The 23567-nt window shown below is 39.6% G+C and overlaps 1 long non-coding RNA gene across 3 annotated transcripts in view; it reads left to right on the top strand.

Annotated features, from left to right (window-relative positions):
• LOC126052778 (uncharacterized) overlaps nucleotides 1-23567 on the top strand; it is a 43716-nt gene that overhangs the window by 7813 nt on the left and 12336 nt on the right. For 2 of the 3 annotated variants that reach the window (XR_007510142.1, XR_007510144.1), the window contains exon 2: nucleotides 6641-6876. This is a non-coding gene — a long non-coding RNA (uncharacterized LOC126052778). Of the gene's footprint in view, nucleotides 1-6640; nucleotides 6877-22678; nucleotides 22823-23567 lie in introns of all 3 variants that reach the window. The other variant, XR_007510143.1, reaches the window with a different exon arrangement.

Genomic DNA, 23567 nt, shown 5'->3' with positions numbered 1-23567 from the left:
CATGAAATTAAGTCTACAAGTTCCCAAGCAGAGGGTGTGAGCAATATGAATAATGTATTGCTCATAACAAACTGTCAAGTGCACTGTCTATAGATATGACTGCAGAAAAAGTGCAGTAAGAATAAGAAAGTCTCACAATAGCCAAGTTTGCTATTAATGGAATTAAAACTGTCACCAGACACAGTAGATTCATAACTGTATTTCTGAGTTATTCCCATTCCAGAATAATGACTGTAAGCTGAACATTAAGCATTATTGAAGCATTTATCCCCTTCATGAGAATGAACAGTATTCAGTATTATTGCAGACTGGTATGAATGCCAAATGCCTTTAAGTTTTCTATCATTTCTGACTAATGCTCGACCAAAGTGATGGCTATCCCTGTTCAGTCTCATCATCTCAGCTACTGAAGAAAGAGCAAAAGAATTCCTCAGCCTACCCAGGAAATGGATGCCAATGGCAAGGGGTCAGTTGCCTCTGATTTTCTACTGCTCTTGTGGGCATTTGGACTACTGAAATGTTTATATTCCACCTCAGTGGTGTTATCAGCCACACAGGAACCTCACTCTGAACAAGTTTATATTGATACATGAGAGTTAATAATTAGCTAGCATTTATCCATGAATGTTCATGGATATATTTCAGTTAGGTGAAAACACCATTAGTTTCTCTAATTGTCAATCAATTGGTTTTGGTTTTACAAAAAGAGTATTCAAAAATTCTGGAATCTGAAGTATTTATTGTACATCTTAAATATAAATTTGAGCTATTTCACACAATTTATCCTGTGCTTAAGTGAGGCTACTGATCAAGGTGATTCACATAGCTCAGGTTACCACAGACATTCAGATGCACCTCTTCTCCTTGTGAACATACACTGCCTGCTTGCCGTAAGCACAGCCCAGTCAGACAAAACTGTCTTCAGCTCAGTGTCTGACTCATACAAGATTTCATCCTCCTTTTGCATGAGCTGGCAATATAGTATTCCCTCATCCCTCTTACATTTTTTATTTTGTATGAGAAATGGAAGACCTGAGACATGAAGCCCTGGAGCTCTCTTCAGTGATGAAGAAATAATCATGATCAAGAAAATGGACTGAAAGTGTTTTTATATATCTAAAAAAAATTAATACCGAGTTGCAAAGAGAAAGAAGGTTAGAAGAAAATACTGCAGCTGGTTACATTTATCGGTAATAAGGGTCATACATAAGAAAAATTTGACAGAACAGAGAATTGGTGGCAGGGCAGGCATCAGCTGGGGTATAAAACCAAGGACAGGAAACTGTTTAGACACAACTCAGGTGAAGCAAGATAAACAATACAAAAAGGAAAAATATATCCTCAGGTATATATAAATATTAAGGCCCTATCCTATAACGCAAAATACAAAGGAATTTACTTAGTATCAAAAAGCTTTCCAAAAATTATCAAGATGAGGCCATTGCTGAAATTTTTCAGTGCCTGTTCCAACCATGGGACAACAGGGTTCTTGGAACAAAAAGTGTGTCATCTCAGATGTCATAAAACTCTCAGTACAGTCACGTACCAATCCTGACCATGGTGCATCATTACAGTATAAATAGGTAAGGATAAAAATGGTAACAGTAATAGTTAGCAGCCAATTTTGAAAATCTTTCCACTTTTACTTTGTAAACTAAGACCTCTGGACATGCAATGTAGAAGTGGGAAACAATGAAGAAATATTTGTATCTTGCCATTATTATCTTCTCTATTTATCATAAGCAAATGCTATAGAAATCCTTCCTGATTGCAGACCACACATGTTGTATTCTGATCTTGCTATGTTTCATAATTTTATTCCAAATAAGGAGGATTGCTTTGGATGTTCAGTTGCTGGCAAGCATTATAAAATGTCCATATCCAATATTCATAATGCCTAGCTGAGTTTCTTTTCTTACTAATAGGTAGAACGCTATCTTTCCTATCTTTAAGTATCTTAAATCATCTTACCCTTTTTGGAAATGCCAGTAAAAGATGAATAGAAGTGGAGTCTGGTTTAAAACTCATACCTATGTTGTAACACTGAGCTGATACTCATGCTGTCTCCCTAGTGCTTTTTCATCTCCTAGTGTCTTTTCAACTAGAAAGGGCTGTTATACCTTATATATTATAGTATTATACCATTAACATGATTGTCATTCTCCATTTGCTACACATCTTTGATATTATGTTGTCATTCACAAGGTCTTTGTCTTAGGGACCATCCTGGGAATATTTCCAAGTGGCAATAGTAATCCACAAAGTTGCAAAGCATACCCTCTGATTGAAGACCAAAGGCTTAAGTCAGAAAATGGTATATTGCTGTTTGTCTACCAGTAACTCCAGTAACATTTTTTCTTTGACGACTTTTTAGTTTTCATTAACTTTAACATTGATTTTTATGCCAGAAGGTAGAAAACAACACCACAAGACTGGTGCAAAAGACTAGATTCTTCAATTATATACTGTAAAAGATATAGAAATAGAAAATATTAGGAAAGATAAAATATCCTTCTTCCCCAAATAGTGTCTGTATTTCCAATTACAGTGTTCCACCCTGTTCTAAAGCCTTTTGGAAAACAAAATTAAAACACTTTTCACGCAGCCTCTGCTTGACCCTAAGATGGATGCTTTTTAGCATGGATATGGTACCTTTTCCATATGCAGCCTGAAAAGCTTTTAACAAACATTGTAATTACAAAGCTACGTAAATGTAAGCTGGGATTACTAGTAATAATACAGTAAGGTCTTAATTCATCTTTTTTTATAGTCTTTTCAGGCAAAAAGGAACTCTATAGGCTGTCTTATACAAAAACAAATGGGAAGCAACGAAGAGATTGACTGCTGTTCCTTATCTGAAGATTGAGTTTCAAGCACTAAATAGATTGAAGATTAGAAGAAAGGCTTGAGAATAAAGCAGAATTTAAATTCTCCTTCTATCTTCCAATTTGATTCCAAATTTCTGGTCTTTTAGATTATTTGAAGTAAGAAAATCAAAGCCTAATACCATGATAGTTGCTTCGATAATGAAATAATCCAAATATAATAGGGTAAAGAAAAGCAAGGCATCCGGGGAAATGTAGCTTATCTCAGCACATACTTTAGAAGTTCTGTCTCCTGATGGAACTTGATGCATAAAAAAGAGGAGTCTCAAGCACTAAGATGGTTCATTTCTTTTAATAAAAAAAAAAAGGCAGTGGTAAAGAAGTTAATATGGTCAGGGCTGAGAGAATAGGAACTTTCATGCCGCGATTTTAGTATTTTTACATTCTAATTAGTAAGAGATAAATAGATTATAATAACCCATAATAATATAGATTTCTATACTTTTTTATAAGTTTTGAGCTTCTTTTATATTGTCCTAATAAAACGAATTAGTTAATTATTTCTGGCATTAAAAATATCTCGCATGCATTCTGCCTCTCAAGCATTTTAAAATATGAGCTGATGAGACATTGGTCGATCTGCGGTGTTGATATGTTCACACCATTTAAGCACAGGAAAGTATATGTCCTTTAAACTACCCCATGTTGTATGTGTGCATGACCATGTAGATCTGAAACCAGTAGCCAGCCTCTGCAGAATATAATATTACAGAGACACCTAACAGATACATAGTGTTCCCAGCCCGTGTTGTGAACTTTGTGAAAAACAGCCTTGAAAAACTGCTTCTTCCATTTCTGCCTCCTGGGAATTTTGCCATTAGCAGCTTTATGAATCTTTGACAAGGAAAAGCTGGTCCCTTAGTGATCTTGCTTAACTGTAAAAAAAAAAAAAAAAAAAGAGAGAGAGAGAGAGAAAGTATACATACACTTCTTCCTTATCTCCCTAGCATTAAGCAGGAATACATGTGGATGATGTGGAATAGGTATAGTGAGTTGGGGAATGAGGCATAAAATGAACATGCATGTCCAGTGCACAGAAAAGTAGGCCTTTCCCTGCTCTGTGTAGAAATCAAACTGGCAGTAAGTACCTAGCCTGAAAGAAATCCATTCTCCAGCAGAATGACTGTTTAAATGGGGCTTGGCATTATTAATATTTCTCATTGCCCACCAGTGATTCAGTAAGTGCCTTTCTACTATTAAAAATCAGTCCATGATTTTAATGAGACAGAAAAGTTGGTTCAGTGCATTCCGGCTGTATTTTCTTCTTGAGTCTGGGTAGCATTGCTGAATAGAAGAGAAAATATAGTTTCTCTGCAAGTGAGCTGTCTTTTTTTTTTTTTTTCAATGAATTGCTCTGTCTCTTCCTTTTCCCTCCCTTATAACAGAAGACAGCATGCCTATCAACGCCTGCCAAAGTAGCAGAGAAAATATTGCTGGCAATGGCAGACGCAAAGACAACCACAAATCTACAGCACTCTTGACATGCACGCCTAGCAGTGGTGTTAGTATCACGACTACAGTCATCTGTTCCTTCCTATCACACACACCCCCCTTCCTATTTTTTTCCCGTGTTGTTCTCAGGCCAGCAGCTATGTGTAAACAGGATGTGGGAGCTGCACTGAAATGTATTCAAGTCCTGTACACCTCTGTCCTCACCTCTGGCTGCAGTGTGCATCCTGCCCGGAACATCTGCTTCAGATAAATACAGGGAGAGTTCAAGCTGTGCAGAGAAGGGCACAGCCTGGAGTTCTTCAGCCAGTTTTCTTTTGTCATCCTTATTTTTTAACATTTAAAAAATATGGAAAAAGCATTTTGCTTCTAACTGGAGGGCAGGTGTCCAGAAAAATCACTGTTGAGTATTTGTAAATAACATACTGGCCTATGTTTAATAATTGAAAAATATTCTAAGCCCACTAAGAATAACATAACTTATTGTTTGTTTTCTTATTAGTTCTAATGATGCTAACCGAAAGGTGCACATTCATACACTGTTGATATCCTTGATGTAACTTGAGATGGATTTTCACGGTTGGCAGTGCAGTTTTAAAAAAATTGCTTCTGATAACCCAGCTAAAATAGATCATAGGGCTTTATAGTACATTCACACAAGAAAGGATTTCATTACAGCTTGAAAACTGAAAGCCAGAATCATGGAAATGTTTGCTACTTTTCAGTAGATTCCACTTCAGGCAGTCTGGGAGATCAATCCCAACTGCCATGCAGGCTGTCTCAATTCTTTGCACTGTCTGCCTGAACTGCTCTGCTCTCTGCAGAGCGAGGCAGTTGGGGGGGGGGGGGGGGGGGGGGGGTGTGTATTTATGTGACTGCCAGCTCAGAAAAGGACATCTCTGAACATGAGAACAAATCTATATTTAGACATCCTGGGAACTCTGCAATCTAAAATGACAACTTAGGAGTTTCTATGACCAGGTAGCCCTGAGTAATATGGAGCCAGTGCATCTCTCCCTGGTAGAATTTAGACATGTCAATCTATGGTCATCATCACAGACATCTAAGTAGACAGCTTGATTTTTAATATTAAATCTTCTGATATAGAAAAAAATGAATGTCAAAATCATTCAATGTTAAAAAAAGGTATAATATCCATACTAATTCCAAGAGTAACAGAGAGGGCAGTATGTTAGGACTAAAAATACCTGTACGGCCACAGTGACAGAGCCCATGGACATGCACATTCAGCAGGCTGGCTCCAGTCCCAGTAACAGTGGTTGTTGGGCCATTGCTGCCACTGAGGAGGGCATAAAAGTGCACCTTTACTTCTACCTGAGAAAGGAAAGGGAACCCTTTTCCACTGCTACTTGTCACCAGCTCCCCTCTTGTTCTGATCTCTAACACTTCTTGCTGCCCCATCCATGGAGCATAAGAAATCAATTCTGTCCACACACACACTAAACAGGCGCAGGGCTCTGCACATGATGGAGACAAAGACTCACAATTAGAAAACAGGTAGAAAATAACAAACACTAACAAACCCCCATGTCTACTTTGACTGACTTAAGGATAGATGTTTTCAGAGTTAATAAAGGATGACTAGAGACTTTAACAGGCTTTCAAATGAAGCCTACATTTAACTTTGCACACATCTCTTGGGCATTTAATGTCTGAAGCTCCTGTTCAAGTATTTTGGTCAATTCATCTGATCAGACACAGCCATCTGCAATGTTGCTGTCTACATCTGGATTAACCATCTACTCTGCCTTTATAGTGAATGGAGACAAATAGCACTTCTGGGGTACCATTCATCTCCTGTTAAAGTAGATCTCTAAGTCCAGTAAACATCCAATTAAATAAGCCTAGCCTCAAGGTGCCTGTTTTCTCCAGGAAAAAAGCCAGACCTGGGTAGTTACACAGGAAACCTTTTAAAATATTTGAGATTGCTCTAACAGTTTGTGACATTAATCAAAATTTTGAGGAAAAGAAAGATTCTTAAATAGATGAAATAAACTTGAAATATTGTAAATTAAATTAAGAGTCCCCTTTTTAATATACCCTGGACTAACAAGCAATCTTGCAGGTGCTTTTTGTAATTTTTTTTTTTTTTCTGTCATTATATAAGGGGGGTTTGGGGGAGGTTGTGGGTTTTTTTGGGTTTTTTTCCCTCTTCTGGCCAAGAGAGCCACCAAATAAAGCACCCAGTGTTAGGCATTAGATTCAAAATAACAACAGTCCTATTCATTCAAATGTTTTTTTTTTATTATGTAGCAATCACAAAGGTCTCACCTTTTTTTCCACAGAGAAAGGCAAAACATCAGTGGAAGCAAGATATTTCAATTAATAATACCATTGTAAGCTAGGCTGTGACTCAGGTACACTTATTCACCCAAACTTCCTGAGAAAGTATGGATCATAAGACAAGACTATGATACAGAGCACAATCTCTTCTGCAAAAGCATGAGGCCTGATAGCTAAAGAACTGCTAACCCTATACATTGGAGCTACAGTATGGGAATATTTCCTCCCTGGAGAGAAAGTAAGTATGGAAACTCAGAACAATTTTCACTTTTGTACACTTTTCAAAATATTATTTTAACGGACTACATGTTTGTTTCCCCTAACTCATCTTGTTCCAGTTCTCCTCGCCTCTAAAGATCCACACAGTATAGCTATGTTACATATGTGCTTGGGTATTTTCCCTATGAGCTTCTCCACAGAAATTCTTGCTTTCCCCTGTGCCAGTTACTTCTTTCTGCCACTGCTAGTACTTTGGTTGTACTGAGCCAACTACCTACAACTTCAAGCTGTATAATATATATATAAAACTGCATCATAGTTTTATAATGGATGTGACAGACCTAAGGCTTTTCTGTCAACAGAAACTCATAATGTGCTGCTGGAATATTTCAAGAAAAATGGCCACATCTCCTAAGATAGAGGGGCCTGGGAAAGGGTTATTCATCTGCTTAAAACTATTTTTACTGTTTTTAAGGTACCAGCATCTAACAACCAAAATGAGATCAGGACTCAATTCACAGGGTGCTATAAAAAGGTTTCCAGCGTATTGCAAGTTAAACAAACAAACAAACAAAAAAATCAAAGGGAAAACAGAGCTGCAGCAATGTGAAGTGAGTTGCTCAAGGTCACTCAACAGGTTAGCAGCAGGCCTGGAAATTGAGCACTTGAGGGCCTCCAAGGATGCGTTATCTGCAAACCATCCTTAATTCCTACTATCACATAAGCCTTTTACATTAGGGCTTCATGCTCATCATCCCCAAGGTGATAAAGTGATAAGTCTTCTTTTAAAAACAAGTACTCCTTGATCCTTGCTGGGGGAGCAGCAAGGCTCTTGAGAGTGTGATATTTCGATGCAAATAGGCTGTAGCTATGAGGATGTAAAAGACAGACTCCTCACAGTAAGCAACAATAGGTCAGCACACTGTGCAGTGGGAGTCAGAATTATAATTTCCTGTGTACACATGAAAAAACTAATACAGATGTGATTCCTTTTAACGTGATCAAGCCTGGGTCTAGGCTATAACAGGTCCTGTTTGTCAGCTCTTGCTTAGGCTCAGTACAAGGAAGAACTTTGTCACTGGGTCTAGGATGCTCTAGAATTTCTTACTTTTCAAATTTTTAAGGGTAATTTCAGCCTTTCCTGGCTGTCTCAAATCCCTTTTGGAAAATGTATATTTAAAAGCAGTTGAAATTCAGTAGGCCAAAAAAGGCAATCTACAGAAATGACAAAACAGTGTTTTCACATTTTCCTTCATCACGCTTCATTCTCAAGTAGCAGCACTTGTAAATGCTGGCCTTTCTTGCCAGCTTCTCTGCAACCACGCCAGCAGCACTAACTCAGAGCCCACTTTCTGTTAAGCTCACATGCAGCTCTCCAGAACATATGTACAGCTTCATAAACACGATTTCTCCTACTTCCAGTACAGAATCCTCATTAGTCTCATAAACTACACACATCTTCCAGGCAGAAGGTAAGGCAACCTGTAGTCACCACTGCTGCCCAAACTACTATGAAAAGGACAATGTTGTTTTCTTTACATTTCTGACATGACACATCACAAAGAAATGCCAGATCAGGGTCAAGTTACGCTAAGCTGCACTGTGCTTTTTGCTCTTGTGATGTGACATAACCTCTTATAAAGCAATGAAAGAATTGTAATGTAAAGCAAGGCTTTTGAAAGATCTACTAGAAGGAAATAATTGTTGAGCACAGGAAGAAACTAAGTGGCTGGTGTTACCAAAGCACTAAGTGCTGCTTCAAGCAGTGCTCCAGGGTTGTGCCCTGCTGGAAAGAACAGACCAACCCACATATCCCATGTCAGCATCAGAGGCCACCCAATGCCACGGGAGAGTGCCAGGTAGCTGGGGGGGCCCTGTGTTCCCCAGCTGTCTGGGGGAAGCTGCAGTACAGAACCCATGCAGCCCATACTGTCCTCTGCCCCCCTTACTGTGAGATTCCATCTCACTCCTTCTTTGGGTGACTCAACACAGCCCTATTCCATGCTTTTTGTTTGCCAACAGATTGTATCATCTAGTCACTCAGCTGGGTTCAGCCAAAGGCTTTCATCAGGCATGGACAAAGAGGAGACAGGCAGCAAAACTGTGATGCTCCTGGCATAGCATGATAATAAGGAATGAAATAGGGACCTGCATCCTAGAGGTGTTCCTTTCCCACCCTTACATAGTTTTCGCATCTTTACCTTCAAAGCCAAATGTCTCAGACCCTCTGGCTTCTGAACACTATTACAGTTGCAGTGGCTCAGGAGGATTATGAGAGAAGGAAACACGTAAAGGAGTCAGAGAAAAGGCAGATGAACGAGAAGAGGAAGACAGAACTAGGGCTGGGAAAAGTGCGGGAAACGAAACAAAGTGAAGGTAAGGAGAAAAATCAAAGAAAAAGAAGGGACAGGACATATCATCCATAGTAAAGGCTTAAAAAGTTGTAGGAATTTTACACTAGTTTCATGCAGACTAGAGGGGTGAGGTGAGAACCTAATGTAAATGACATCTTTCACCCTGTGCAATATAGAAGATGTTTTCCTTTATTTTTTAAAGCACTCTATAAAATTCACCACTTATGGGAGACACTTTTTAAAGCAGGGCTTAACACGCAAAGAATTGTAGCCTGGTCCTACAAGACTACTGTGTACCCAGTTCTGGATATGATGATGATGTTTATAGCAGCATTACTAGGACTTGAGGCATGACGCAGAAGCTGGGAGAGAGAAGTGCTTGGAGAAAGTCAGCCTGGACAGAAACAGATGCAAAATATAACTGCAAGATCTTTCTGACTAGGTTTGTTAATACAGAGCCAGTCAAGACTAAGACTTATGAAACCCATTCCTTGTGCTACTCAGTGTGTGCTAAAGTACACTTATTCTTCTGTAATTTCAAGAACGGAGTAATCCCGACACTACCCATGCACACTGGGACAGTGACAGTGATTACAGCTGGAAGGATATGGAAGAGAAAGTTTTCTTCTTCTATTTTCACCTACCATAATCCTTACAGTGGAAAATCCATAGTTGGAAGCCTGTTGGGCAAGCTGTTTTTTAGAGTTGCTTCATCTTTTGCAAACACTGCTCTCTTTCACAGAAAAAAACCCAAACAAACAAACAAAAAAACCCACCAAAAACCATAGTTCCTTCTTGTATTTTTAGATTTAGTTTGTTTTGCTCTTTGTATTTTAAAACAGAAGTGTTTATTCGCAACTGAGCATTCAAGAGGCCATTAGAATTGTATCATGTGACAGCATACTGCAGCTCTACAGTACTGCAACTCTACAGAACAGCAGATTAATGAACAGCAAACACTTCTGTTCTCTAAAGTTGCCATTTTAGAGATCCTTTCTCTTTTCCATTAAATCAAGTCATGTCTTTCAAACTTGCTGATATGAAAGGCTGCTTTGCCATCATGTTTACATGTATTGTAAACATATATTTTCTTTTGAATAACTACAAGATTTCATTAGATTACTATAAAAATAAGAATATGATTGAAAGCTAGCCAGCAAAAAGCTATGTGTTATTGCACACAGTGGGTTTACTCTTAAATTTCTTCCCTAACTAGTTAAGATGTCTGAGATATTTTTGAGTGACTTTTTTTGAAGTTAGCTGAATATATAGGAATAAAGCTTTGCTGCACATTCACAGGATGTGATTCACAGGATTTTGGATGTCATTAGGTGTTAGGCACTAGAAAAATTACATTTTTGCAGTAGTACCTGAACCATTTTGTTGTTGCTATCTGTTTCTCAGAACCAAAAAATGACACGACAATTGCAGGTTATAACCTGTGATAGGACATATTATTCCACTGCGCTTGAGGAATATCTCACAAATCATAGACCAAATGAAGTATGGAATAGAAAGAGAGCATTGTCTCTCTTGAGTAATACGCCTCTTATGAGTTCTGATTTACCCATAAACCCGACCTTCTTCTATGCCTTGCCTTCGGGGTTTTTTCAGAGTAACTCACAGCAGCTGCCCGAAAAGGTCCTTTCCTATCAAGAAATGTTTTCACTTTTCCTTGCAAATGTTTAGAGGGGCAGCTTCTGAAGAAAGCATTGCAATGCATGTACTGAGAGGCCACAAGGCTGCCATCTGCTGCTAGCCTATATAGGCCGGGCCCCATTCTGCCCACTGCCTTGCCCCGCAGCTGGTCCTGCTGAGCCAGCAGGGTCATGGGTGCGTGGAGGAGGGTGAACTCCCCGGGGATGGTGCTCAGGGTTTCTGGACTGGTCAGCCACACGCAGGACTCAGTGGGCACCGCAAGAAGGTGGGGGCAGGCATGATGGTCAATGGGTTCTTCCCAGCCACGCTCTGCCATGCCCCTTCCCTGCCAGCCTTATCTGTGTTAGGGGCTCTGTCGGCTGATTCCTTGAACTGCACTGCTCCCCACTTTGCAGGCAGACAGGAGGCTTGGAGCTGCCTTCTCCTGAGTTGGTGCTGAGGGCCTGCAGCCAGCCCACCATCTTGTCCCCGCGTGCCTGGCCTGCTCATGAGGAGACGGGCAAAACGCAGCACTCCAGTGCTCTGGTATGCCCTGCATCCCAACAAACCAGTTCATTGCCGCCCACACAGCCAGATCAAACAGTATTCAGGAAACAATCTGGGATCCATATTAGCACTCAGTACCATTGCCGCCAGGGCAGTTGAAGGGGGGGTGGGGGGGGGGGGGGCACTGTTTCTAGCACATTCCAATTGACAACAGCTGGGACAGCTCCACTCCAAGCAGCTGCCTTCACTGCGGCCCCAACTACATCCCCTTTCTGTGTGGAAAGCTTTGTTTTGGCTAGGGAAGGGTTTGTTGAGCTTTCTTGCGCTGAAGTCTCACACAGAGACTTTCCCTTTGCCCATGGCATGTGACCCTGCCAACTTATGGGTTTGCATCCCCAACAAGAAAAACAACAACGTTTAAAAAGAAAAAAAAAAAGTAAAGGTTAATTAACCTCAGGTCTGTTCTCAGCAAAGCAAGGCTGCCATGGATAAGTAATAAAAATAGCTTCTCAATGGTCCTTGTGTCTGTCAGAGACTCACTCTGTGATCTTTCAGTCAAAACCATGAAAGCGGGAGGGGGAGGAGAGGCTGATTCGCTACTGTCCTTTTCTTGTGCGTGTGTTCCCAAGGTTGCCCGGCTCTGTCCTTCAAATCATCTCCACCAGTAAATCATTTAGCTCAACCTGTCACTCTCGGTCATTGTGAGGAGACAAAAGCTACCCATTTAACCCCAACCATGGCTGATTCACGCGGCAGGGAAGGCAGGCTCACAAAAGGAGGCTAGCAGGGAAGGTGGCAGTTGGGTTGGATTTCATGTAGAGTGGTGCTGGTTTTCCCTCTCTCCCCCCCTCCCCGATATTTTAAATTAGCAGCACCTCTCATACTGGGATTGTTTTTTGAAGACCACATGTTTGTCAACAGAGCTGTTCTGCTTGAGTAATTTGACCCCAGCCTCGCTTCAAAGGTTTGAAAGGGCAAGAAACACACGTAACTGTATCAGCATACATCTATTACCCCTTTCACCTGGACAGCTTTTTTAGACCATTTTTGTTGCTTTGAAAAAAACTGGTAACAAAACATCCAATTAGTCACATGGAACCAGAGCTATTCCAGCCAACCTGCTATTTGGGGAAATCTGCACTGCAATTATAGGGTTCATTTCACCTGAAGTATTGCTCTAAACTGTCAGCTAAAACTCTGCTACCTTGAATCATAACCTCTGCCCAAAGTCTGCACCTCAAATGGGCATCTTTTGTGTTATGACACGTTGTTCTCTCTGCCAAGAAATCACTCTGCCCTGATATTTTAAAATTCAAAGTTAGTGCTTTGACATAGAAATTAGCTGTTAAGTTTAAGACTTCTTTTCCATAATTGCCCTGGCCAAAGTTTAATCTTTGGGTAACACCTCCCACCCCCAAACAACCAAACCCCTGAAAAACTAAACAGGCCATTGGAGAGCAACAAATTTACGGTAAATGAAATGCATAGAGAAACCAAGCAATACTGCAGATAGATAGTTTCATGATTTATTCCTTTCCCCCACCAAATTCCAGAAAATCCCTAGTGAGCACAGAATTTGCCACAAAGCAAACTGTAATTTATATATAAAATATACCTGCAAATATCCACAGTTTCAATTTCTAATGATACTGTTACTAATCATCAGGAGAATTCTTCTGTAACTACCAAGCAAGTGTAGTGTTATATTTTAAGAACCAAGCACTGAAGCTGACAAAGACTCAAAAGCACAAAATACACCACATCTGTGCTTCTCCAGGGATATTTCTGATTTTTGTTATGCATGTGAGATCCAAGAAATGCATATGTACTATGCATTTTTGCAATCTTTTTAATGTGCCTTTTAGCAACAAGCAGTTCAGGATGTGGTTATTGCTTAGTATGTTAGACATGTTTACTCTCCTGTTGGGCATTTAAAATGCCTTAAGTCCTCTTTTCACTATGAATTGTGTGTCAAAATGTTGGTTTGGATATCAAATTCTCTTGTAAACCTATCATTAGGAAGAGTCTTTGTCCACCTGAGTCACTCTTTTGATTCTTTTGTTTTGTTTTTTGTGTTCCCCTGACAGGTCTATCCTACACCTTTCTATAGCTAGCATAGTAAAGCAGAGTTGGGAAAACACGTTTTGCATTACTGAGTTTGCAGTCTCACTGTAAGCTTTCTCACAGATTCGTCTTCAATGAAGGGCAGAGGGTTGGGGGAGAAAACATGTTTTTTCCCTGAGACTGCAGAGTATGTGAATTGCCTTCTCTTTCAACCTACGGGGCAGTCTTCACAGATTTCAGCACAAATGGAAGAAATATCTGATTTCCCATTCCATCTGGATTCAGTTTCTTTCTTCCTCTTTGTATAGTTTCTTAGAGACATTATGGAGCTCACTGGAGGGGCTGCTTACACATGACTATGTCGGCACTGGGCATACTGCCAGAATTTCACTCCAGGAGGCTGCAACAGGAATCTTTAATTAACTTGAACCAAAACACTGAATGGCAAAGAACAAAGGAGAGGGGGTGGAGAAGGAGAGGAGGAAGGGAGGGAGCAGAAAATAATGTTTCCCATACTAGAATCTCCATTTTTGGTCACGGTATGACATTATCATAATGTCATCCCTTATACGTATTTACTAGAGGTAGGTAATTCCTAACTCCTGTCTTAGTAAATTTTGCCTTTCTTTCTGCTCATGGAATTAGTATCTGTGATTGCCCATTGTACAACATAGTGATCAGTATTCTCTTGACTTTTATATTAACATATTGTGTGATCCCATATATCCTCTACAATTTACAAGATTCTAAATATGAGATGACTGAGTCTCCAGCATCTTGAACATTGCAAAACTACACCATAATATTGTGACAGTACATAGGAGTTCCAGACATTGAACAAGATCCTACTCTGCTCAGCATAGTATCAGTATGGTATGTCCCTGTTCTCAAAAGTTTACATTCTAAGCATCAGCAAGAATTAGATACAGATAGATGAATAACATAACTACTTACTGAAACAGCATTATTCATTGTTGTGAAATGTTTTCAAAACAGAATGGATAAAGTTTCATACTCATTTTGCAGAAATATACAAGATGCAAAGCAGTAGAAAATCAAGCCTGAAATACCTTTCTCACTTAAGCTCAAGGGAATGAGTTGAGTGGTTTCCTTGCTGTCCATTGCCTGGTTAAATATGTGTGCAGAATAATTACTCTAAAGGCAAAACTAATGGTGATTTCATGCATATTCATTCAAGTGAGTTTGTGATCGAGGTGCTGATACTGTTCTAGCTAATGAGTCTCAGTTGCTCAAATATTTGTGAAAACGAACATAGAAAGGGCTCGTACCTGCTCAACATGAACTTATTTATACATTCAAAGGAATATTCAAGTGTGAATTGATTTGCTAGTTGGTGGTTCGGAGTGTATTATGTTTGCATCTTCTGGCTTAATGACATCCTAAAAGAATCCAGTTGGTGGTATCTCTGATGTGAACCAACACATGGTAGCTGGCGACAAGCAAGAGATTCACTTTAAAAGCACAGTCCTGACCCATACTGAAATGCTAATGCGGACATACCCAAATTTCAAAGAATTATTTCATCCTCAGAAGCATAAACACTTTTTTCCTATCTTAAGTTTTCAAAACAAATCAAAAAAGTATCATTAATTTCCTACTTTAGAGCTGATGTTTGGTATTGTTCTTTAAATATTTATGGCAAAGAAATCATACTTCACTGCTCTATAAAGCAATCATGTACTTGCTAAGTATAGTGTGAAAACCTGACATAGATACAAGCTTCAGAATCCCCTCAAAACAGAAAGGTTTTCACAGAGGGCTGAGGTTGTATCTTCCTCAAGTCATGTTAGGAGTAGCTGCAAAAGAATTTAAGAATCTTTAAACTGAATGTGACATCTTTGATAAGACCCTGCTCAGGTTTACAGAGATCAGAGGGCCTGGGACAAGAGAATCACTGAATGTACATTAGAGAGGTCTCTGGAATTTTTTTGCAGCTACCTTCATTGGAAGCCATAATACACATAGAGATTGGAGGCTTGGAGAGATAACTATAATATAATCTCCAAATTTTTATTTATATGTTTGTTTATATAAAATTATATATATATTTTCATATATAATGGTTTTATGAGCCAGTGTGATTCACCTAACTTAAAAATAATTATGCGTGAGCTGTACAAGGAGTCCATTTAGAGTGAGAATTCAGTTTTTATAACAAAATTTCTATCTGCCAAAATAAAAACTCTGGTCTGCATTAGTCTAGTGTAACTAACTACAGAATAACTATTTAATTCAAAGGCATTCAATTAGATTTAATGGCATGGGAAGAATTTATCTTCCAACTTTTCTCTCTCTCTCTAAACATATTTAGATATATTTGTGTGTGTGCATGCACACACATAGGTACATACATAGATGGACAGATACATAGATAGATAGAAAACTGCTACGTTACCAAAACACACTCAATGAGGAATTGAGCATCCTTATTGGAACCTGTGAAGAATGAGCATGATACGATTGTTGATCACCACCTAATCATTAGTATGCTGATTAGTAGACTGGCTCATTCTGGATTACATATGCACTAGAATCTGCTTTAAACACTTAAAGATGTTACATATATCTACACTGAAGGAAGCAGTAGTTGTTTCTGGCCTTACTCTGGCAGATGAACTGTGCTTAGCAATATAAACCAATCTCTCATGCAGTATAGTCCAACTTAGAGGTTTCTCTGAAATCTTCTGTTGTTATTTATTTTCCTAAAAAATATCAAATTGAGTAAATGGTTTCAAATTCAAAGCGACAGTAGAATAAAACCTTTTGAATACCCTAATCAGCATTCATTCCTCATGTAATTAATTCCACTGAAGACAGTAGAGAGAAAGCTGAGGCAAAGTTAACTCACGTTATTTTCATGTGACAAATAACCCTGATTCTTTTGTACTGGCTGATTTTTAACTGTGTCAAGTGTTCACAATTAGAAGTAAAATTATTGATGTGTATATTAACGACCTTTGACTACAAAGGTGAATATGGGCTATCCTGTTCCATTTTCTTTCACATCAACTTTCTGTCAGAATTTAGCAATTCCCTTTGCTAGTGAAAATGAGTCCATTTTGAGTGACAAATGGTTGTTAGAAATTCTGAATACATGTAGTCCCAATAAAAGTAAAGTTACCATCATTATAAATATAAAAGTCATAAAATCCCTTGAGTCAAAAGAGACGGAAGGCTCACAGTCTTTTTTTAACTAGCTGACATATCCCCATGCTCAGCAAGCTTTCATTCCATGGGAGTTGCTCACTGGTGTGCCAGTACTGCTTTCCAGTTTGCTCCATGATTATAATTCCCTCTATTTTCCAGGCATTCCTAAACAAGGCCCAACACTTCTCTGCATTAAGATTCTGCCTTACATCAGACTTCAGCGATTTTCACTTAAAAAAAATAAAAATGAGGAGAATATCTGAGAATTCTCTTAGAGCAGAATTTAAATTAAATCTCCTTATTAATGATGTATGGATTTCTTTCATTGTTTAGGAGGCCTGTGAGCAGTTGAAAGAAACAAGAAGGCTTTTAGTAATGGGCACTAACAGCACCATTGTGCTTGCATGGAAGCTCTTGGCCATTCAGTGTCACAGGGTCAAAAACAATCCAAGCTCCCACACCAAAGCAGTCTGTAGAAGGCCACACAGACCTCACAACACTGATTCTTTAGAGCTTGGGTGGGTTTCTGTGAATGATGTGTTAAGTTCAGCATTGGGATGTAGAGAGGAAATTAATTTTTATTAAAGTTTACGCTCATTCAAACTTCCCAAATCCTTTTTTTATTTTCTGAGTTAGGTTGGAAATCTGATGGGAACAAGCTAAAGCATGAATTACAATTATTATGAGACAGCCTTCTTTTCTAATGCTTTTACTTCTGGTTGTCTGGCGCATCTCTCTGTCAAGCACTGAGCATAATGTTACTGCCTTGCAAGTAATACTGATAGAAATCATAGAGGTATACAAAGCAGGGGGAGGGGGGAGAGGAAACAGGACTAGGAAAGGAATTTATTTGACTTCATGAACCTTATGAACCATTGTATGTAATTGCTAAGAAAATATTTGAGTCTCTTTTTATCTGGTCTTCCTCTCCTTTTCCTGGCTTTTGCAATGTGTAACCTGGATGGATGCTTTAAGTTGCAGGTGGCAGTCAAAGAAGTCTCATGTACTTCAGAGGGAAGCTAACAGCATATCCCCGTATAACTACTAAATAAACAGTAAATTCTGCATTTTGCTGCATATTATCAGGCACAGGTTACAGACGTATATTGATTATACATCTACAACTCCATGATATCTACAAGTTCTAAAGCATGAAACTGTTGTGCTGTTACAGAACACATAATTTATAGTGATTTGTTGTGTCAGTGAAAAGAATTTGATAACCTGAAAGCCCCAAATGTTGCCAAAATATCAATATATTATAAAAATTTATTTTCTTTTCAAAAAAAGAAAAGGGAAATGTTAGGGAAATGTAATAGGATGGGAGAAATAAAAAGCTCTTCATGCACACAGTATACATCAATGTTCCTATTCCAGATGCATGTAGAGCACAGTGCTTTTTTTCTGAAGTTTACCTTCTCATTCATGAAGTTTTACTTCTCTCCTGGCTTCACAACTCTGGGAAGACTTCCTTTTCAGTCTTTACTATTATGCTATTGCAATCTTTACCACACAAACTTGAGAGAGTATTTTTGTTGCCTGGGGGTTCAAAGGTATTACTCTAAAACCAATTTTGTTTCAGTCTCATATCAGAACAGTGCACGCGGTGTTCAGAAGCACAGGGAGCAAAGTTGGTAACTGAAGACTTCTGTTTTTGACTGATGTTTTAAAGAAAAGAATGTTTGCCTTGTGTTTTCAGTGAAACTAATGGTAAACCACAGCAGATCTGTTACTGGTTTGCACAGTGATGTTCCTAGATTAGAAGCAAAATTTCTTTGTCAGGGGGCTAACAATACTGCAGGGGGCCATCTTGCTTCACTGAACTGGAACATCCAGTCTTCTGAGAGCATGCACACATTAAGATTACTCTCACTATAGCAACCCTCTCCACTACAATCTTTTTTTTTTCTGTTTTTGTTGTTGTTGTTGTTGTTGTTTTGTTTTGTTTTTAAAAAGAAGACACTTTATAAATTAGCTCTTCCACTACCTATTATCTTCCCCAACACCTTCTACCCTTTCTCTTCCTAAACTTCCTCTGCTACTGCAGCAAGTTTCAGTTCGGTTTTATTCAATCATAAGCTTCTGCACTTCAGTTTGTGTATAAGGGGGGTTTTTTTAGGGAACTGAGCAAGGACAAGAACGTGGTGCTCTTTATCCTGCAGTATCGGTAAAATGTCAAATTAGAAAATTCAGGGCTCCTCTTGATCACTTTGATAGCCAGTTTCTCTGTAAACTAGGCTTTGTCTCTATGACCCTCTAGTTGAGTGATGGGGCAGTTGTGAATGAAAAGTAGATACTCTATGAAATGGTTTGAATCTCATTGTCCTGGTTTCAGCTGGGATAGCGTTAACTGTCTTCCTAGTAGCTAGTACTATATTTTGAGTTCAGTATGCAAAGAATGTTGATAATGCTGATGTTTTCAGTTGTTGCTAATTAGTGTTTAGTCTAAAGTCAAGGATTTTTCAGCTTCTCATTCCCAGCCAGCAAGAAAGCTGGAGGGGCACAAGAAGTTGGCACAGGACAGAGCCAGGGCAGCTGGCCCAAAGTGGCCAACAGGTTATTCTATACCGTGTGACGTCCCTTCTAGTATAGGAACTGGGGGGAGTGGGGGCGGAGAATCTCCGCTCGGGGACTAACTGGGTGTCGGTTGGCAGGTGGTGAGCAATTGCACTGCACAATTGCACAATCCCTTCATTATTGCTGTTGTCATTTTATTAGTGTTATCATTATCATTATTAGTTTCTTCTTTTCTGTTCTATTAAACCATTCTTATCTCAACCCACGAGTTTTACTTCTTTCTCCCGATTTTATCCCCCATCCCACTGGGTGGGGGGTGAGTGGGTGAGTGGCTGCATGGTGCTTACTTGCTGGCTGGGGTTAAACCACGACACTCATATATCTGATGAAACTGCTGAAGGTGTCAGAGTAAAATTAATCAGCTTGTTGGTATCAGAGAAGAGAAAATCTGAAAATCAATGAACAGCTGTCTCTCCAAATAAGAACACCTTAAAGGGTAGCATGACTGAAGTCTAGGGAGGAAAAAAAGGTAGATCTTCAAGAAATCTTTGAAAGGCCAAACCAAGCTGTTTGAGCCTGACCAGACACAGAAACTTCAAGGCTCATGCATCCAGTACCTGTATCCAAATTCATCTGCCTGCTGAGTGGGGAAGAGCAGCCTGATCTGTGATCTTGCATGAAGACTTATTTGCAGTTTGTCAGTGACTAGATCCATAGGGGCAACGATTGGTACCTGTCCTGAATATACCTTTTCCTGAATATTAGTGATCCTTCAGTCTATAGAGATTCTTCAAAGGCAGGAAACAGGACAGAGAACACAATTTATATCCCTGTTCCTATTTTTGACACAGACTGACACACAAAACCCTATAAGGACAAATTTATAGCAAAACACATTGGATATAGTATAAGAAAAACATAAACTGGTTATTACAAAAGGTGAGCTCCACTATAAGTATCTACAGTACAGCTTGTCCAAATAAAGATTTATCTTTTCTCCAACCTTTTGACAGCTAGCTGGCAAGTAAAATCCTGTTCAAGAAACTGTGTCAAAAGAACAAGCCAGACATGTTAGGAGCTGTGTTTGTTTTAACTGAAATATACGCTGCATGCCTATCCCAAGTACAGAAAGCAAAAATCTAGATTATGCGATGCACCCAAGAAGAGGGCTTCTAGACCTCAGTCACTGCAGGAAGGGAGGGCCATTATCTTAGCGATGAAGTCTGCTTTTGTCCCTGGAGAATTAAAAAAATGAGCTAGCCAACTACATATGAGCCGGGTTTAGTTTGCCGACCCTTGATCGGGTGTTGACAGAAGCTGGGAAAAGGAGGAGGAGGCTTTCTTGGCTTGAATCTTATGTTCTGCCAAAGCTATTTTGAAACTAAGTTGGAAATTTCCTTGCAACACCATATGTGATAACAAAAGTGACCTTATAGACAAAATATTTAACTTGCTGCTTCAGGAACCCAGACGGCTGTTCATATAGCTCAGCATAAAAAAGCAAAAGAAAGAAGACAGTGTATCATGCTCTGCTGAGCTGCATAATGCTGTGAAGACTTAAAAATATTTAGTCATCCATCACCAATATACAGTATTACAGGCACCTTGGATAACATTTGTAGCGTTAGTCTTCATTTCATTCTTCTTTTATGTGATGTTCCACTAAAGGACTGAAGGAATAGAAATGGCCCTTTTATCAAGAGCAATACAGTCTAACTTGGGGCCAGTATTATTAGCTAAAAGGTGTGGTTTTCAGCAATAATTTTTAAGTTGTTCTGTATGTGCAGGGAGGATTTTCTTCACTACAGCTTTATCTCACTTCACATATTGATATGGCTGATCAGGAGGTCACTGTTTCTTTTCCATAAGAACAATGCACTGAAATGAGATGGCTGGTGCAGCTGGCTCAGCAACTGGGCTGCCCTCAGCTAGCACAGTCCAGTGTAACAGGAGTGGGATAACTAGGAGTACTTGTCCCTTGACAGAGGAGCTGCCATTGCACAGTCCAGCTCTCCCCCTTTCCCATCCATAGGGTAGCTCCATCAGTCCCTGATACAGGCCACAGATTTCAAATTATAGTAGAGCTGGCACTGGCAAATGCTTGTTGCTTCAACGTGAAGACCAGTTTGGTGATCTCAAACCATTTCCTAAAATAGAAGCCACACAGCACAGAGTGATACCTAATTGGGCAGTCTAAGGGCAGAGTCTAGGATGTTTATGACTGTACAGAGTGATTTTTCTATTAACCCTAGAGATAGTCCATGGCAGATGACACTACAACAGTTGGAAAAGCAGCATGAGAAAGCCTGCTGCCCTGTTTGGTACTAGTTCTGTGGCTGAACAGAGGTGCCAGTGTCAATGTTACATTCAGAGAAAGAAATGCTAAAGCTCCAGTTAATAAAAGCTGCTGAAGTTGGAGTCAGCTAACTTTGGTCAAGCAATAAACTTGGAAGTCTTTTCCCCCAAGGGCTTCCTTTTTTGTCTCTAAAACAAAGGAAAGTGAAATGAAACCAAGAAATCCAGACTATATAGCAGAGCATTATGTGACTAAGCCAGCTGTTGCTCTGATACTGTTATTTTTGTAGCCCAGCCTATTCTGACAGAAGGAAAAGCCTAAGTCTGCCTGCAGACCTGTTGCTTTTGATTGCTAGACAGGGCACTATATACACTAGTATCATATTCTTTAGCCCTGTGAACCTACACACGTATGGTAGGGAGTCTGAGCTGCCAACAGTATATAGTGGTTGAAAAAACATTTACTATTTATTTACCTATACTAGAAAAAAAAGAATAATGGGACTAGTTTGACTAACTCTATTGTTTAGGTGCTCGTTCATTAGGTGCTTAGTTACTTTTAACACTTCCAAAAGTGCAGCAAATTATTTACCAAAGATTCCAGCTTCAGCAAATATGCCCTCTAGCCCTGTGAACTCACAGCTATTCATGCGCCAGTGTTTTAATGAAAGCCAGAAAAATATCTAACAGGGCTGGACTGAGGTAGTGGTGGGGGAGGACGTTTATGTTAAAATGCAATACAGCACCAAAGACATTGATAGACACTAAACAAGAGGAAAGTCTTCCCTCCCCGCACTCATTTAGCAAGCACATGGAAATAATTGTTGGCCCAGAGACACATAACCATAATTCCCATTGTGCTTCCAGAGGCAGCATACCAGCCCTGCATACCCTTACAGAGCGCTCCAAGTATTGGAATGCAAATCTGCACACCCAGCGTCAGGATTTGCGTAGCCAGCGTTCTCACAATAAGCAACATTATCAATTAGAACAAGGCTCCCCAGACCAGGTCAGCAGCCATAGAACTTGCAGGAGTTCATCAGCATGGGAAAGACTTGTAAGTGAAGCAGCTCTCCTGTATTTAAAATAATTGATTTACTATTCAGGTTTGATGAAGCCTGAGTTTAATTCAGTGTGTTAAAATAAGGAGATGCTTGTTGAAGTAAATAAGGGCAACTCAAAAAATTCAATAATGTGTTGTTGTTGGCATTTTGATAGAAATGACTTTTTAAAAGTTCATCAATATTTCAAATAAAATTGTGTGTTGCTTTCGACTAGGTCATAAAATGACCAAAGCCAAGAAGTTCCTTCTGTGAGCTACGTCAAGGAACTGAAGAAGGGTCAAAGCTGTGTGTCGTGCAGACATGTCAAGTTGCTTCTCTGCCAGTGTGCCAGTGTACTTGAGGTGACAAAAGCAAACGGGTAGGTGACAGGGCCGGGGGAGGGAGGCAATGATGCTCGGCTCCTGCCAAGGATCATGCTGTCCAGCCTTGCTCTTTGTACATGCACGGATCACCGCAGGCAGCAGCTCTCCATCTCCATTCCCAATGCTGTTGTCTCCCCAACATTTTCTGACCCCACATGCTATATGTCGTGACTGCATCGGTAACTCACAGATCAGGCTGCCACGCTGCCTGGGATTGTGGAAAGGGAGAAAGCCATAATGTCATAAAAGAAATGAGATGCAGGGTTAGCTGCCAGGGATTCAGTTACATGAATCAAAGCATAAAATGCCACAGGTCTCAATTCCAGTCTCTTTCGCTCAAGGCAAGCAAGACAGATTGTTTCATCATTTAGACTCAAAATCAAAAATTTAGTAGACTGAGGTTAAATTTTGTTTTCGGGGCATGGAAGACTACCATCTAAATTTGAATCAGGGTTCTGGAAAATACTCTAATTTACATCCTTAGCACCAAAATGCTGCTGCAGACAATATTCACTTAATTAAGTGAAGAGGACTGTGTGAAAATCAGCACTTTCACATTCAACAGGGTCTCTCGAACTGGGACTCTTTACTCACACTAGCAAGACAGGTGACGCTTGGGACAACACAGTAACAATAACTAATGGGAACAGAAGATTCATACTCTGACCCAGACTCCTATGTGCTTATTTAAGGAAGAAAGAGAGATGTAACTGCTGTGAATTTAGGCCTTTAGCTCTGCAG

Source organism: Accipiter gentilis, chromosome 30 (genome assembly GCF_929443795.1).
Source record: "Accipiter gentilis chromosome 30, bAccGen1.1, whole genome shotgun sequence".
NCBI lineage: Eukaryota > Metazoa > Chordata > Aves > Accipitriformes > Accipitridae > Astur > Astur gentilis.
Note: the sequence above shows the minus strand (reverse complement) of the source record. Positions and strands in the feature narration are given on the sequence as shown.